Source organism: Centruroides vittatus, unplaced genomic scaffold (assembly GCF_030686945.1).
Source record: "Centruroides vittatus isolate TY-2023 unplaced genomic scaffold, ASM3068694v2 scaffold_386, whole genome shotgun sequence".
NCBI lineage: Eukaryota > Metazoa > Arthropoda > Arachnida > Scorpiones > Buthidae > Centruroides > Centruroides vittatus.
Window position 1 is genome coordinate 6,184,672 of NW_027122706.1, and position 17,966 is coordinate 6,202,637.

The 17,966-nt window shown below is 26.2% G+C and overlaps 1 protein-coding gene and 1 long non-coding RNA gene across 9 annotated transcripts in view; one reads left to right on the forward strand and one right to left on the reverse strand.

Annotated features, from left to right (window-relative positions):
- The window catches only part of dimm (dimmed), an 87,586-nt gene that overhangs the window by 63,778 nt on the left and 5,842 nt on the right, over positions 1–17,966 (reverse strand). Inside the window, exon 1 of one of the 8 annotated variants that reach the window (XR_010882817.1) lies at positions 17,063–17,204. The exons of 6 other annotated variants lie outside the window; for them this stretch is intronic. The gene's annotated coding sequence lies outside the window, so the exon portion shown is untranslated. Of the gene's footprint in view, positions 1–17,062; positions 17,205–17,966 lie in introns of those variants that run through there. One more of the 8 variants, XM_067286821.1, reaches the window with a different exon arrangement.
- The window catches only part of LOC136988847 (uncharacterized), a 129,255-nt gene continuing 111,365 nt past the window's right edge, over positions 77–17,966 (forward strand). Inside the window, exon 1 of the long non-coding RNA XR_010882820.1 lies at positions 77–358. This is a non-coding gene — a long non-coding RNA (uncharacterized lncRNA). The remainder of the gene's footprint in view (positions 359–17,966) is intronic.

Below are 17,966 nucleotides of genomic sequence, written 5' to 3' on the forward strand. Positions count from 1 at the left end.
GTCGGTCCAAGCAATAAGAAAGTGTTGGAAAAAAATCTACACGTAGTTAACTTAAAGAAGAAGAATTTAATTTGTCTTGCATCTAATAAAAAAAAGGAAAAAAATATGTACTGCGTTAGTAGAAAGTTAGTTGCTGGAGAAAGAAGACGACGTTGGTTATAATGTAAATCAGCAGGAGCTTCTAATGGATGCAAAGTGACAATGATGAATGGGTGTCCATATCTGGAGATAGCATTTCCATCCGCAGACACGCCCGCTGGCCTCGCTACACAAAAAGACACCATACCAATTGCTTTTTCTTGATGATGTTTCCCTATCCTTCGGATTTACTCTATATTAAAGTACTTTGATCCGAAAGGTAAGCATTTCTTTCCAAATATTTGAATTTTAGAAATTTATAAAATAACTTTTTCGTGTTCTCTTTAAAACGTTTCGAACCGAACTTAAAAATTTAGAAAATAGTTACTATAAATGCGAGAGAGGTCGTTAGTTGCGTAAGAAATTGTCGCTTCCGTGTAATTGCTTTTGCGCCTTTCGACCAACTGACGGCGAAAGGCGTAAATTTTAAATCATTTCGATAAATTTAAAAAAATTTATTGAAATGATCATAAAAATGATCAATTTTTAAAATTTCGCCGCGAGGATAAATATTTCGTAAAATAAATACGGGACATTCACTCATTACAAACCTGTCAAATGCCTAGTCAGGTCGGTGACAGCGCTTTATAGTTTTTTTTTCTACACAGATTTATTGCACTTGTGTCTGTAGAAGTTTGTACGATTCTCTAATATATTGGTTTAACTGAATTTAACATGGTTTTTCTCTAGAAAAGAACGATTTACGATCGCAACATGTACTGCATTGGTGATTAAGTAGTAAACATTGTTCATATATCATATTGCTTTTGGGAATTACTCAACTGTTAATTTAGCTTGAATATCTGTTTTAATTTGCTAATATAATTCTATTCATATATTCATTTGTAATATATATTTATATGAGTTATTACAATTCCTTCTATTCATTTATTAAGGAATACCTGAATTAATTTGTATTGTTTCTATGATCTAGTACCTAATGATTTATTGGATACAACATCTAAAAATATAATAGGATATTGACTTTGTAACTGTCTAAAGAAGAATTAATTTGGAAACTGAGAAGCGTCTATTTTACTAAAATGTATTTACATCATCACTTACTGCGGCATAATACATCGGTTTATAAATCTATACTTTATAGCCCTGTATAACTTGAATAAACCTATAACCGTGTACAAATCTATGCATAGAGCGATAAATACTTCAACTTTTGATAACCTTATGATCTCGATAAATTTACAAACTTCTCAAACCGATTTATATAAGATGAGAATTTTATGCTCATTTATCTTTTGGATGTTTTTGGTGTTCATTCACCTTAAGTAAATGAGGCGCAAGCAATGAGAATGTAAAAAATCTTCCAAAAACCGGAAGAAAATTTCGGAACATTTTTAGAGACGATCAATAACTTCTAGGAAATGGAAAACTTTTCAGATCTTTCGTTACAATTCGTCACGATATAAAGTGACTTCTCAGAATTTTACACATATTATATGCGTGACAAACTGCCATACTGGCAACCGAAGAAAAGGATTAAAGCAACGTACAGTACATTTCTAAGTCTCTATAAAGAGTTGATTTCCGTTGAGTGTTCTACGCATCCTTTTAATGTCAACTATCACTAGAGCTTAGAGGGACTTCTTCAATTTACACAGAAAGGTGAGTACGTAAAATTGAATAATTCGTGAGTAATTAAGAATAGGACTTATTATATTAATTTTAAAAAATGTTTCGACCGTTCGAAAAATGTAAAAATGGAGAATTTATACGATTTAAGTATATTTTATGCAGTTATTAAAAATGATGCAGCAGGCAATTCATCCGATCTGGAACAATTAGATGGCGTAGCCACATCACTCGACGGGAATGTCACGGTACAATAATGTCTTACAGTCATAGGTAATTCACGTACTTTTCCGTTACCGGCACAACACGCTTCACCAACCAATCGTATAGTTGCGTGAACAACAAAAAAGGACACTTAAAACACGGATATCTCGATAACTTGTGCTCGTATATTCCGATAATAATATTATGACCTTCCCGATGATTAAGTTTGTGCATCGAGACAAACAATTCGTTTAAACTACAATTCACAATATAATTATTAATAATTGGCATTATTCTCGCGTGCAGCACTTGTCCGACATGATAAATATCTACGATTCTAATACGGCACGTAACACGCAATTTTGATTTTATTTTTGAACGTGCAAGTAAGAGGATCGTTATTAAACTAAAAAGCGTTCGTTACTTTAGACGGTGAGAAAGAATGTGTTAGAGAATAGCACCATTGGTTAGTCTGACACCGTTAGTGAACGACACCTGACTGCTGCCCCGAGAATTACGGAGTGAGACGGAGCTAGTACCTGTAATTATCAGTGTTGTACTTGAGCTATATCAAACAACAAGATAATGCCACATGAGTCTTAGACGTGAGAGGCATTTCGGAGCTAAGAGTGGGTGGAGTCTCAACCGAGATAGCAAAAAGTTATTTTAAAAGACTGCATTTCCTTCCTTGTATCTACTCGAATCCCTTAATAAGCCGAAGAGACAGTATCTACAAATGTAACTTTTTTTTTTTCAAAATAAACTTTCATGAGGAAAAAGCAAAAATTACATTTAGAAATATGAACGTGTGCACAGATTTTTAATAATGCATTGTTTTGGTCAGGCACGTTGACATTCGGTTTCCATTATTTTGTAATTAATTGTGGTAAACGCCCTATAATTAGAATTAAACGCCCGGAATGACCGCGACGAATGAAACAAGCAAATATTAAATCATGACTGTTCCTACGTGTAGTAAATATACTTACATTAACACGAATTTATGTATACAATGTTTTAAAAATAACTACGCATTCGGAATTAACATAGTTACTTGAATATATACTCAGGCAGATGACAGTGTTCGTGTTTTTATATCTAATTCTTCCTTTTCTGCCAGAAGGATTATGAAATTTAATAAACGGGAGGGGGAAAAAATATTAGCTTTGAAGGCGTAAATATAGAATACATTTAAAATGCAGACCTTTAAAAGTGCCCTTTTCAAAGTAAATGAGCCAGTTGCTACTTCTGGCGACATCTAGAGGAGAAATAGTGAATGAAATATCCTGTTGTTGGTCGAAACTAAAATCTCAATTATGTTGTCACGTTTACTGACACCGAGCTCTAATATCTTTCGTGGCTGCTCTTTTACTCGTCTCTTTGTTCAGCCCGGGCCACCTGGGGTTTGCTCTACGGAAAACAGAAGGTAGATGGTTCAATGACGTAATATTATCTTGTGTTGATAAATGAGATTATCAAAATGAATTTCGCCCACTGATTAAAAGAAGAAATTTTTTAAATAAAAAATAGCAGTCGATATAAGATTGTTTTATTAGTTTTTAAGAGGAAATTATTTGAGTAAAAAACAAAAACAAAATGAAATTTTTCCTTCGATTCTCTCATTAAACGCTATACTAATTCTTTTGCCAATCGAGTTGAGTGAAGTGTGAAATAATTTTCAGTTTTGTTTTAGTGATTAGCTTTTACTCTCTTTCTCTCTACCTAATTAACTAACGATCTGTGACAATTGTTCACATTTAAATAAACAACGCTTATTTCTTCCGCATTATCATCATCGAAATTATTCAAAAACAAAAATTAAATTTACGTGTAAAGCAAAAAAATTAGGCGCATTTTCTATTTGAAATATTAATTTTTTTTTTAAAAGATATTTAGATTATAGGAAAAAATATAAAGGATGAAAAGAACTATAAATTAATTAAAAAATAAAAATAACGTCAGTTTTTACATAAGTATAATATACGAATTTTGTCAAAATATGCATTTAATTATTTACTTATTTTTTGAATTTTACGTCAATATAAAAATTTTAAATTTACGAAACAATTGACAGTATGACGTATATATTAACGTAAATATCAAGTAAAATTTGATTGTGTAGGTGTATATATATTTTCTTTATCAATTCAAGAATTGAAAATAGAAATTCTAATACACCAAGATACACTTTTATGTAATAGGTATTACATACATATTAGAACATTGGCTGAAAATTAATGTTCCTATTGTTTCTAGGTTCAAACACAACGGAAAAAAATCTATATAAAGACGATTAATAAATAAATACGTAGTAAATGTACAGAATTAAATGATTTTTCTCTTAGAAAAGAACTTAAATTCCAATACTTATTTTTTATTCATTATGGCTATAAAAATTATAAATACAGTAAAATATTTAAAATTAAACTGCAAATTTAAGTATATATTAAATGAAATAAATAATTTAATTAATATATTTTCCATAAAAAAGCTTAAAAATATGATTATATAGTTTTTAATTGAGAAAATAATGATGATCAAAAAATATATTTTTACAGAGCTTATAATTTCCTACACTCGGAATATACCTAAGGCATTGTTTAACTTGTTTTAAGAAGCTCTTTTTGGTTGTTCTTCACGCATGAGGCGTTTCCTATATCTTATCTATTACATGTCATGATAGATCTACTCAGAATTACTTGTAATTATCGGATATTTTCATTATTGATAACTATCAATCGTTACGATGAGGTAATTTCAAGGTAAATAGTCTATGATGATACATCAAATATTGAAATATTCATGTTAGTGACATGAAACTTGCTTACCTTCGTGTCGGATAGTGGTTAGTAGAAACCAAAATTTAATTAAAAAAGTTTTCGCACCTTTTTTAAAGCTTTTCACGCATTACTTGGCGAACTAATCTACGAAGAAGTTTATTATTACATTTACTTTTATATAGTCTTAAAATTTCACAGCATTTATTACATTGGATTTCTACATTCAAGGTTTAAACTATACGCTTTGAACTTTTGTCGTATCGATATTTAATAAGTTTTACTAGTCTAACTAAATATCAATATCATAATAAAAATAAAGAAATTAAAGATTTTATTATTTTCATTAAAGTCATAGTCTATAAATTATGTAGAATATAAAGATACTATTTTAATTAAAAAATTTTTAATTTATATTAATCTCTTAACATTTGCATCTTGTATCAAGATAATGCTGCTACAATAATTCGCATGACTATCATACTTATCTATAGATGGAAGGTCTGATTATGGAACTAATTAATTCAACAAAATATATCTAAATCATTCTCACAATACACCAAATAAAGATTACAAAAGAATTCGAGCCTTATTATTAAACAAGAAATATATGTTAAACTAAATTTGTTTCTTTCGGGGGTGTTACATTCTGTATTTTACACGTTGAAGACAAATTAAAAATCGTTTTTATTTAGAACTTCATGCAAAATATCTTTTACAGAAATGTTCATTTTTATCTAATTTGAATATTATTAGCACTCTTTTAGAAATAATATAAGTTAGAATAAAAATTAAATTGGTTAGAAAGATAGTATAAACTATAGTTTTATTAATTAGTTCTCCGACCCTGGAATCTCGTCACACATTAGATCCAGTTCGTGACAACCATTAAACTTTTATGTACTGCAGTAAATTGGTATAAATTTCCAAGGTCTTCAATCCAAGATTGCTGAAAGTTGGCATAAGTAGATGCGAGTAAACGTGGAACAATTTGGCTTCGGTTGTTTTTATGGCTTTCTACTTGAAACTATGCAGTGATTGGAGATTTTTAATTAATATGTATCGACCTTTTTCTTTACTTTTTTAAATTCCTTTTACTTTTACTATAAAATTTCATCCAAAGAATTCATTTATTTGCTATATTTAAACATTTAAAAAATGCGTATTACGGAAATTATTAAATTTTAAAAAATACTACTAATAAAAAATCGATAAAACTTTCTTAAACTTTCATTATAAATTTAAAAAATTATAATTTCATTCATAGTTTGTATTCTAAATACGAAACAAGTTTTGTTTTATTTTTTACCTTGGCGTTCTTTGAACTGTTACAATCAATCAATTCTATTTTATAATTAAAAAAAAGTTAAATTTTATTTAGGTCGGTGATGATCGGCATATTGATCTTTCAACTATTCAAATCCTGAATTGTGGGGGAGAAATTATATTCCTCTCTATACATAAACGCCGAATATGGCAAATGTTAAAGTATAGGAAGTGGATTCTGGAGCAACATAATTCGTGTCGAAATGATGATAATTGGCGTGTGACATTTAAATGTATATCTGCTCACATTCAGCACTTCTCGAAACTAGTTGTTGGCCTCATTATTAACTTCAAGTACTAGGCTAAAACAGATCTGGTCAAGGTTGTTAACACGCGATTATTTTTACTACATTATCGTTAGAACATCTTTGAGTCTCATGACTTCTCATCCTCTTTATCATCAATCAATACGGTTTCAGATGATAGCTTCTAATGTCTTCTTTCTTGATCGAAACTTTTTTAAAAATTCGAAAATAAATAAATAATTTAAAAAAAAAAAAATCAGTTATATATGTATATGTTTAGCCCTATATACAGGCCTAGAATATTTTTCTTGATATGTAATATATATGTAGGTCTATATCAAAAGACTGTTATCATTTTCGGAACGTAAAAAATTAATGAATTGTTTAATAGAGTGTAAAAACAATTGGAAATAGAGCAGTTTAACTGACAAAATACTTTAGTTTACTGCATTCAGTTAAAGTTTATCAAGAATTAAATTAAAACGCTAATACAGTAGACTCTCGATAATTCGAACTCTGTTGTGTTTCCTCCTGTTTATTCGAATCAACAGCGCGTGTTGGTAGGATATTACTCTGTTTTCCAAGTGGTGTTAGTTAATGTAATGTTAAAATCATTTCCTTTTTTGTTCTGTTGTAGCACCCAGAAATGGTCTCGTTTTAATTAGGTGTATAGGCTACCATTTTGAGTTCGAATTAACGAGAGTCTACTGTATAATATGTTCGATTAGACCTAAATCACGTTTTTTTTCTTGCAATTAATAGTTTCTTACGAATATCTTACGACGGCGATAAACAAATTTGACTGATGTCTTCGATAGTTCAAAATTAGAATATAACGAATAAAAACAGTATATTTTTAAATTTATTAATTTTAAGGTCGCTAGACGACGTTTGTAATTAATTAGTGAATCTGCTATTAAAAAACAAATTTTTCAAAATATTAAAAAAAATCTGTTTACTCCCTTTTTAAATTCGACCATCAATTACAATCATCACTTTCTGCATACTAATTATTATGATGCGGTAATTATAAATCATTTATATAACCTATGACGTTGATGCAATGTTAAATATCCAATTAAAATTTAAAATATTTTGTAAATTTCGTATAGATTTTCAAAAATCTAGTTTTAACTTTTTTCAGTAAAGACTGAATTAATTGGTATAATGTTTTCCTAATTATGAGAAGATGATCTAATAAAATAAATTTATAAAAAGTTTACATAATTAAAACAATAACCACGTTATAATTTATGTTATCAGAATTTCTAAACTTAACTTTATCTATTGAATGAGTTTGATGGATAAAATTCTATTCAATCTATCAAAAAAATGACAATAATAATGCCCTAATCAATTGCCACAAATTATATAAAATATAATTTCTCTTAGTTCAGATTATTTCAATACGATTAACTCCACGAAGAGTTCTTAGAAGTTGCTTATTTATTTTTATATTTTAAGAAATAAAGTTTGGAATTACTGTACAGACAGATGCAAAAATTAAATCGAGATTTCCATATTAAAATTTTAACTAACTTAAGTCTAAGTGAAATTAGCAAGTAATTAATATAGCCTATATAGTTCAAATTCAACAAGTTCTTTAAATAGACATTCAGAAAATTTCTTTTTCTTCTGAAATGAACCCCAGATTTAACGTACAAAAAGTTCTATCTTAATTAAAGGAAAAGTTTAAAACCCTTTTTTAAATAGAGCACGCTAAAAGGTTGGGTCGACAAGTCAATGAGTATGAATTACTCAATGTAAATTTATTAAATTTTATTTATAATTTATATTAAAATGATTTAATGCATTCTACACGTTGTAAGTTTGTTGTATCGTGTGTATTTTAAAAACATATATTAATGACAGACTTTTGGCAGTATCGTACACTTCTTTTCCCAATCAATCCGTTAAAACGAGGACCTACTGTATTTAAAATTTTTTAAAAAATCGATGATAATTTAGTCTAATGAAGTTCTATTATTAATTTAGAGGAAAAAGCACTGTTTAGAATTTATGTATTGTATTTTCTTTGTACCTTATTGCATCAGAACATCTCTATTTTAAATACAGTTACAGCATTTAGTCTCTTTCAATGCACTGCATTTAGAAATATTGACTTTGAGAATAAAATTAACAATATTTACAATAACAAAGTTACAGGTCTATATGGTTAATTAATTATAATTAGTCCGTCCACAATCTTGAAAAACATATACATCAATACACTTGTATTTACACACAAACACACCATACGGACCATTAAATCCTACGTTTGGTTATGTTTATAGGATTTTGAGGTGGGAAGGATATCATTCTTCTAAAACATTAAAATTCATTGTCATCGGACTTCCATCTTAATTAGAAGTGGATGAAATTTAGTTTGCAATATTTGAGCACATGATACAAAGCAAGTTAAATAAAAGCATTTGGCATAATAGAAAGAACTAAGTTAGAGATATAATCTAACTAGTAGTAACTTAAAGTTGAAATCTTAGAAAAGAGTAAGTAGTTTATCCTATTTTAATCGATTATAAATACAGTAAAGCCTGTCTAAAATGGAAACGTGCCAAAACGGAAAAAATCAGTACCGTGCGATTCCGGTTTACATAAGTTTTACAATATTAGATGCTTATAACTTATAGTTCAGATATTATTATAACTTTTACGGTAGACTCAATATCTGTTCGAATATCAAGAAGCAATTTTTACACGATTGTCAATTTTACAGCATAATAATAATAATAATAATAATAAAATGCTAATAAACTTTCAAAACCATTACAAAATTTTTAAAAATTAACTAAAATTTATATTAACCTAGGCTCTTATCTAATTTATATAAATATTAATTCATTTTATATAAAAATTTATAAGAAAATGATATAAGTAATTCTTTTACCTGTACTAAAATTTAATATTATATAACGGATGCGTTTTTCCTACATAATGATTGAAATGCATGAAAAATTCGATTGAAAGCAATAACTCAGCCAATTTTTAAAGATGATTAATAATACTCTTGTATCCTATAACATGAAATGTCCTTCTTCCTTTATATATATTAAAACATTAAACTATTTCCTTCATTCTTTTATACTTGTCCTCCTTTTATAGCTTTAAATCTTTCAAATTCAATATGTAGCCTATGCATAGGAATATGAGTAGGAGTAAAAGTACGCAGTAAACTGATTAATAACTTTCAATTAATATTTTCACTAATGATAAGATATATGCTTCTAGGATTTTTAAAAAAATTTAATGATAACTAAATGGAAAAATATTAACTTTAAAATATAAAATTGATATAGTCTATGTAGTATTTTCGTATTGTTTGTTTTTTTAAATTTTGCATTGAGTAAATTAAAATGCTATAATAAAGATTAATTATTGTAGCCTAAATGCTTTGAAATTATATATTCGAAAATAAATATTATATCAATATAAACTGGTCACACACTTCAAAAACTATTATTGTATATAGAAACGGTGCCGAATTATCCGCAAGGAACGCGAGTAAAATGTCTAGGAGTCCCTGATCAGGGAGGGGATTTGGAAAAAATATACAACTGCAACGGTAAAATACATTTATCATAATTTATAAATAATTTTATAACTACAATTAGACGTCATTAGTTTTTGATGATGTAAAAATTATGTAAAGACTACTAATCTTCTCTGCCTAGAGTCTCCCGAAGGTCTACGACTACGGCAAGCCTGCTCCATATATTTTAATATATGAAGCTTGTATACTGTAGCCTATATATATAGTATAATGTCATAATATATAATTTTAAATATTTTTTCTTCTAAAATTAAATATATTTTTCTGAAAATTATCTTCTCCTTCAATATTAGTTTAATTTAATTCGCTAAGCAATTTCTATATAAAACAGCCGTTATTTTATTATTTAACCATTATTTTACCAATATTAACAAGAAGTCTGCTTTTTAACATATCGTTTTCATAGAGTAAATGAAGGTTAGATGGTGAAAAAAGTTCTGGAAGTTCAATGTGAAAATAAATTAAATTTAAAAAAAAATTACTGAACTCATGTTTTCTTATCATACCAAACAACATAATAACGAGCAAAATAATAGTGTTTTCCGAAAAACAGATTCGAGAAAACAAACTATAATTTTCTGCTAAATCACCATCTCACCCGTACAGGTGTGGGTTAATTGATGAACAGTGTATGGATGAGCCCTCTACCTGAGTCTACTCTTATTTCTGACCAATTACAGGTTACGCTCATTATTCAAGCTTCTAAAGTGTTATATACAAGAAACCAAAGTCGTCCGCTAATCTTAAGATTTTCGAAGCTACAGTAAACATAAACACGCGTAAAAAATTCTGCAAGTCAGAAACAGAAACATTTGATTATTTTTTCACTTATTTTTACAGAATTTGTGCCTAAACAATACACATAGCAAGCCTGGCTCTCAACTAACACAATATATTAATACGTAACGCTACTTTTTAGTTTATACAGTAATTACACGGGTTCACCATACATTAGATGTATCGAATGTTCAATAAAGAAAATCTATTTGTTTATTTATTTTTTAAATAAGACTTGCATTTAAAACTTGTTTTTAGCAGCGAAATTAATCAATCATGACCATGTTAAATAAATTTTGATTTTAATTTTATACTAGCATTTTCAATTATTAACAAATATTCTTGTTTTAAAAAATTAAATTATGCTAACAATAAAAATAAAGTTTAGAAAAACAATACATTCAAACCTCTGAACAACGTCCATTGATAGGAAAGTAAGAAATGGTCATTTTTGCAGGTTATTTTGTGTGCATTCCAAAAAGAAACATTTCTGAAAAATGGCGCCATTTAGAGGTGGCTTTTGTTGGGGTTTTACTGAAATTTCGTGTCAAAAATCATATTGTAACAGTGTTCTTGGTGTAAAAATTAGGAAAATAATTATTATAATTTGCAATAGTTTAAAAATAAATTAGAAGGTATATCTATTTTTCATTCATTCATAAATAAATCTATTTTATTTTTTCTTCTAACCTAAAACAAAAGAAAGATAAAACTTTAACGTCTAATATAAAATTTACTTAACAAATATACAAATATACACCATTAAATACAAGAAATAAACTTACTTTAGTTTATTAAATCAATAAAAACCAAGTCCGAAAACGAATTTAGAAACAAGTCTTACTTTTAGTAAATATTTACCGATAAATTGCGAATTGTTAAAAATTAAATAAACATTTAACATGATAATTTAATTTTCTATAGTTTAAGTTCTGTGTTACATAACATAATATAGAAACAAATGGACTGTACTGTACAGTAAATTAATTTTATTTTATAGAAAATATGCTTGTACGATTTTACTATTATAGCATATAATATTTATTTATAATACGAAAGAATAAATCATCAATAGGCCTATTATATCTGACTTAATATTACGCAATTATTTATTAATTAATATCATAAGCCTGCTATGCAATTGTTTTTTTCATTAGTTAATTTTATTTCAAAATATACATCCTAAGCAATCGTTTCGTTGATAATTCGTAATAATATGCTGAAATTGTGAAGAAATTATAAGTAAACGAATTAAAAACCAATAAATAGTTTTCTTAATTAAATAATAAAAAGTTTTATATTAATTATGTTACTTAAAACAGATTATGAAATATATATAACACGCTCTAAAAAAAATTCGAATCGTGATTTTAATGTTTCAAATACGCAATATTGTACGGTATCGAACGTGATGTATTATAATTTTTATTAACAAAACAGTTAGCAAACTTTTTATAAATAAAAATTAGTTCTCAGAATTATAAATTTTGTTTTAATAAATAATTATCATCATATTATCTTATCTAATGCTTCATTTAATAATAATGTACGCAATTATATCTAATTTGAAAATTAAAACACTGATACAGTAGTTCAAAATAAGGCTATTTATGTTATAGTTCGGTGTAATTTAAAGCAGGTAGATAATTTTTTTCCATAGAATACCAATAAACAATCTAAATTTAATGCAATAATTCCTTTTAATGAGCCATCTAACTGTGTATAATACTTCATTGAGAGAACCTATAATGCAGATAACGTATATTTAATGTTATGACTTCACCGGTTGTTCTTTGAAGATTCTGTTTATATTTTTAATTACGATTATTTAATAAGATTGTTACTCTTTAATGAATTTTACATAACTAATAAAAACATCATGGCTAGAAGGAATCACATAAAACTAGTTTAATGCCCACCATTAAATATTTTCATTGAATTTTACAATTAAAATTTAATGCTGAATAATAATAGAATTTGGATAATTCAACATTCAATATATAGTGTGAGAGTAGAAAACATAATTTTAATGTTAAGTATATATTTAAACGTAAAGAATATTAGAAAAGTTTCTGCCTATGGAGACAATAAGTTAGGAAATTAAATACAGAAAGAGAAATTATGTAGTGGAACAAATTGATTCGATGTTGTACAAAGATCGAAAGAAAAATTGATTTCTTCCTGATTAATTTTTAAAGAAATTTAATGGAAGAAAAATAATAAAGTATAGAAAATATTGTAGCTGAAGTTATAATATTTATTTGTATTTTTAATATTTATACTTTTCCGTGGCGCAGTAATATCGCAATTTCCTATTAATTTTATTTATAAACAACCTTACTGTGGAAATTGGATCTATGAAATTTCAGCAGAGTGTAATTAAACCATAAGCATAATTTTAATAGTAATATGTAAAACCTTTATAATTAAGTTTAAATTGTAATATGATTGAAATTTAATTATTATAAAAGTGCAAGGATTTAAAGAATAACTTAGAAATTAATTGATATTATTATATTACTTCGTGCAATTACATAAAAATTTTACCTGTGTTTTATTCCACTGATTTCTTTATTGTAATGTAAATATTAATAATGCAAGTTCACACTTTCTATTTGAAAAATAATAAAATTTTAAGAGCTAAATCATTGACCTTCGTTATTTTAAAAATACACATAACAGTCTGGCATACTTATCTCATTTAATTCAAAGAATTGATAACAGTTTATGTATAAAAAGTAGGTTTGTTGTTTAATTTTTCTCCATTACATAACGATTAAATCGAAAAATACTACAATAATGAAATAGATTTAATAAAAATATCGAAAATTATGTGTGTTATAGCAAAATAAGGTAAAACATTCCTTCTTAAAACGTGCATAATATGGTTTCGTATTTTTATTTTAACAACAAAATACTTTTATTAAAATTATTATTTACCATAATTAAAGTTATTTAAGTAATTAATCATAAAGGTAACTATCAGAATATTTAACAGATCCATCTCTAGACTTCCTTCCTCTGTTTTTACTTCGAAAATATGCAGCTAATTTTTATATGTTAAAGTTGACTTTTTATAGGCTATTATGGAAATAATTAAAATTGCAACTATATTTGTCTCAATAGGAAACAAATACAGTTTTCACACGAAAAAAGTTTTTTTCTTTCAAAAGCTTGCTCCTACTTAATTATTTTAATATTTCATATTTATAATTGTATATATTATAACACTACTTTTAAATTATATTATAGTTTGTTGTTCGTACTTTAAAACTTTTTCTTATTGAAATACATGAAATTTATAATATATTATTATAAATTTCTGTAAACGAGAATACTTCTATTACATTGTTTCCAAAAAGGGGGGATTTTTGGTCTTTTTGAGAGATTAGAATGTTCTCTTATTGAGGATATTTTTGATAGTACAAGAAGAAAGTCATTTATAAAGCATAGTTATTGCTTTCAGCTTGAGTAACTTTGTTTTAAAAATATCTATATTTATAGACTTTCTTATTCAATGTAATTTTATATTTATTTAAAATTTGAAATTTAGCAGTTGATAAATTCAATTTTCGGGAAAATATTTCAAAAATTAAGTTGATATTAATTTTCCAAACTTTTTATCGTATTGTGTTTTTTAGACTATTATTAATATTAATCCTATGAACTTTAATTTATGTATTAATAAATAAAGCAAAATTTAGATCCGTTTTATAATTTTACTTCCTGAATTACTTAGATTATTTAACAATTTAGTTATTAGTTTTAAATATTCGCTTCTACTTAAAATATTTCAATAACTGATGTTTTTGTTTTTAATATATTACACTACGTTAATTTTTATAAATGTATTGTTTATCTTTTAAAACTGCAAAAAATAATAATAAAATAATAATAATAATGGAAGAAATAGCTTATAAGTTTCCACGCTTTAAGCCATTTTAGGCAATAATTTCAATAGAGTATTAGAAGATAGTCAGAAGAAGGGGATCCCCCTGTCGCTATGAAGAATCAGAATTCAAATCGCATCCTGAAACGTGTGACTTTAATATGACATTCAAAAAATATAAAAGTTTAACAGTAAATAGAGTTCAAAGTAGCAAAATGGTTGAATTTTTTTTTAGTTATGGTTATATCATTATATGAATTATTATTGAAAATACTGGAAAAATCTAAAAATTTTTCAGTAACAACTTTAACTACAAGGAAATAACTCACAAAAGCAACCTATTACTTCAATGGAATAGACAGAGCTAATTCAATTTTGATATTGTTCGACATTGTTCTTTAGTAAAAATAAAATAAAATTGCTAAAAGTAATTATTATTATTACTGTGACAAACTGTTTATTGTTTCTGACTAAGAATCAATTAAAAAATTCCAGAGATTTTGTTTGTCACCGTTGTTAAATAGTAATCATATAATTTAAAAGATTTTTTGAATATTTTGAATAGTGTCACAGTTGTTTAGCATATGATATTAAAATATATTAGAATTAAACATGAATGAGTTTGTGTATAAAATTGATAATTTATAGAATGATGAAAATTTAAATAATTCATTTTTTTTATTTTTATGACAAATATTATACAAGGTCTTGCCTTCTGGCAAGGATTACAGGATTACTCTACAAAATTTCAAAAACAAAATATACAAGTAAACATTAATTTTAGACATAGAGTAGAATGAGAAAACTTAGCATGAACATTTATTTTGTAGTTATTATAAACTTTATAAAATTGACAGTTGCAATCGAAAAGTATCCATGATAATTAACGTTAAATATAAAATTAAATAAGCTTTTTCATAATTACTTTATTATTTTTTTCTGTCAGATTTACTTTTACTCTTATAGATTTAAAGAAAAGATTAAGCTTTCAACCATTGTCTGCTAATATAAATCTCCTATAAAACTCTTAAGATTTAAATGAAAATTATTTTCAGATACACAGACTATTTGCAGTTTAAATTATTTTATACCTTTAAATAATGATTTATCAAAAATCCTGTAAACAATCATAATAAGAAGATGATGATAATATATATTTGATTTAAGGAATATATATTGCTGCTTTGGACAAAAAAATACGCTCAAACAGAAGTTAAATAATAATTGTAAATCTTACCTAAATGCATATATGATTAGAAAAGATGTATTATTGTAAGAGATAGGAGAGAATGGCCGAATAACAAAGTAAAAGAGAATGATAAATGAAGGAAACAAGGAAGACAAGACCAGAAGAAAATATTAACAGCAATGGTGAAAGCGTAGGCCGCTAAAAGCACGAAAGGTGATAAACTTCTTAGATACTTAGGTATCTAATATAAATATTTAAAAATTAACATACTTGATCAAAACATTGTATTTATTAATATCTCAACTCATTATAATAAAATATTTTATTAACATAAAGCTTTATTCATCATTATGAAATTATTATTAAAAATTATTGTCATATTCTTCAAGCATCAAAATCAATCATTTACTGATAAAAATCCTAATTTTGTTTATCTAATTAACAAAATTATACAAGTTAATATACTTAAAAAATTTTTGTATTATTTATTCTCATTTATAAATTTAGCTTTGTCTACTTGTTGCCTTCAGGCTTGATCTCGCTGTTAATTAAACATTAACCGATATCATTTAATAAATTCAGTCTTTTAAATATAGTTTCAATTAGCCTACAGCGTAAAAACCTAAAGTTAAATTATGCATAAATTTATTTTTTTATGTTTTATAAACTGATTTTTTTAAAACAAAGAATTTAAATTTTGAATAGAATTATTTATTAATTAAAAATAAACCACAGAAATAATTGTAAAAGCAGAAAGGAAATAAGGAAGTTGTATTTTTTTTTACAATCAATTTAATTCATGATATTGATAGCTATAATTTTTTAGGTTTTCTATTTAGTAGTCCTACTTTGTACTTATTTTTAACTCGATTGCATTTTATGAGTAGCGCTTAGGTTATTGGCCGATTAGGATTTATAAGCAGATGATCTACAAACTATCGAAGACAAAATGTGTATACAAGTTATACATAAAACTATAACCAGTTTTAATACATTATATAAAACTGAAGTGCAATATGAAAAATCAATTAAGCTGATTTTTCATTGATTTCAAATAATTAGGTAAGTATTTTAAGAATAATAAAGCAAAAAAATTGTATAACTTTTCAATATTAAAATCTGTATGTATATATACAAACATATTTATGCATTTAAAAAATAAACTGTTATAAAATAATAAACAATTACGTGCTTTTAGATTACTTAAACAAACAAGTTTTGATTATTATTATTATTTTTATTTCTTTACTCTTATTTATCATCAAGAAGAAAATAAGTTTTATTAAAAATAATAAAATCTAGTTTTTATAATAGTCTAATTTTAAACCGTTAATTAATTTAAATAATATTGATACATACCCTCTTTCACAAATTAGTATATAAAACACCTCTGAAATTTTTAAATATAAAACTTTCATGCAAATAATATATAAGTTAGTATGATAATATTTGAATTTTACAAAGAACACATCCAATATCGACTAGTAGACAAAACATAGGTTTTGCCATTAGCTATGCCACAGGCTTATGTCAATGACTCACGTTGCTTGCTCGCAGCATTTTGTGTGAACAACATCTTACGTGGGAAATTGTGTGGTCGCATATGGGCCACAATTCGATTTTCTTTTATGCATAATTATTTATTCAATGGTTATTATATATCATTTATGTCTAATGGATTTTTTTTAACCAGCCAAATTTTATATGTTAAGCCTTATAATTCGAGGTTTCGCTTACGAAAATATTGAAATTTACGATCGTTTTTAAATGGAATTTTAATGTTGCTAAATTCGCAGAAATTGTGAGATTTGTCGAGCTATTTATTAAATTTATTTTCAAAAATTTCTATAAAATATTTGAAATTTTGTGAATTCTTACGAGAATAAAATTATTATAGGTCACACTGTTAACAAAAGCTAAAACCGGTCGTTCTAGCTGACTGGAAGTCTGGTTGATTCATGCAATCGTCATTTACAATGTTATCGGTTATATATAGCATATGAAGTTGTACACTCATATAATACTAGTGAATGGATGGTCGAGACATTCCCTTTGACATTTTTCTCGTAATAAAATTGCTTATCATATCCATTGCCGATTTGCATTTTAGAAATAAACTACGTTTTCTACATTAAACTTGAAAAGTGACAGTAATAAAACTTTCCGCATTTCTTCTGTTTTCTTGTATAAAATATTCAAACTTTCTTATAAGGCAAGCCTGCAACCATTTGTTAGAAAAATCTTATTTGACTGGTTAATTTGG